Genomic DNA, 1,230 nt, shown 5'->3' with positions numbered 1-1,230 from the left:
AAAAAAAAAAAAAAAAAAAAAAAAAAAAAAAAAAAAACATAAATGTATTCTATTTATTTGTTTATTATTTATTTATTTATTTTTGAGACAGAGTCTTGCTCTGTCGCTCAGGCTGGAGTGCAGTGGCATGATCTCAGCTCACTGCAGCCTCCATCTCCTGGGTTCAAGCAATTCTCCTACCTCAGCCTCCCTAATAGCTGGGATTATAGGCACCCGCCACCATGCCCAGCTAATTTTTGCATTTTTAGTAGAGACAGGGTTTCACCACGTTGGCCAGGCTGATTTCTAACTCTTGACCTTGGGTGATCTGCCCGCCTCGGCCTCCCAAAGTGCTGGGATTACAGGTGTGAGCCACCACGCCCAACCACAAATGTATTCTCTTACAGTTCTAAAGATCGGAAGTCTAAAACCAAGATGTAGCCAGGTGTTGTGGCTCATATCTGTAATCCCAGTACTTTGGGAGGCCAAGGTGGGAGGAGCTCTTGAGTCCAGGAGTTGGAGACCAGTCTGGGCAACATGGCAAAATCCCATCTCTACCAAAAAAATCCAAAAATAGGGCCGAGCACAGTGGCTCACACCTGTAATCCCAGCACTTTGGGAGGCTGAGGCAGGTGGATCACGAGGTCAAGAGATTGAGACCATCCCGGCCAATGTGGTGAAACCCCGTCTCTACTAAAGTTACAAAAATTGGTCCGTACTCTCAGCTACTCCGGAGGCTGAGGCAGGAGAATTGCTTGAATCCAGGAGGCGGAGGTTGCAGTGAGCCAAGATCGTGCCACTGCACTCCAGCATGGAGACAGAGCAAGACTCCGTCAGAAAAAAAAAAAAAAAAAAAAAATTAGCAGGGTATGGTGGTTCACTCCTGTAGTCCCAAGCTACTCCAGAGACTGAGAGGGGAGGATCGCTGGAGCTGGGGGTGTCTAGGTTGCAGGGAGCCATACTCGCGCCACTGCACTCCATCTTGGGTGACAGAGCAAAACCCTGTCACAAAAATACAAATTAAAAAAATAAAACCAGCCGGGTGCAGTGATTCACACCTCTAATCTCAACACTCTGGGGGCCGAGGTGGGTGTATGGCTTGACCCCAGGAGTTTGAGACCGGCCTGAGCAATATGGTGAGACCCCCATCTCTACAGAAAATACAAAAATTAGCCAGGTGTGGTGGTGCGTGCTTGTGGTCCCAGTTACTGGGGAGGCTGAGCCCTGGAAGCCGAGGTTGTAGTGAGCCAA

This window comes from Theropithecus gelada, chromosome 19 (assembly GCF_003255815.1).
Source record: "Theropithecus gelada isolate Dixy chromosome 19, Tgel_1.0, whole genome shotgun sequence".
Classification (NCBI taxonomy): domain Eukaryota; kingdom Metazoa; phylum Chordata; class Mammalia; order Primates; family Cercopithecidae; genus Theropithecus; species Theropithecus gelada.
The sequence above is the reverse complement of the archived record's forward strand: the minus strand, read 5'-3'. Positions refer to the sequence as shown.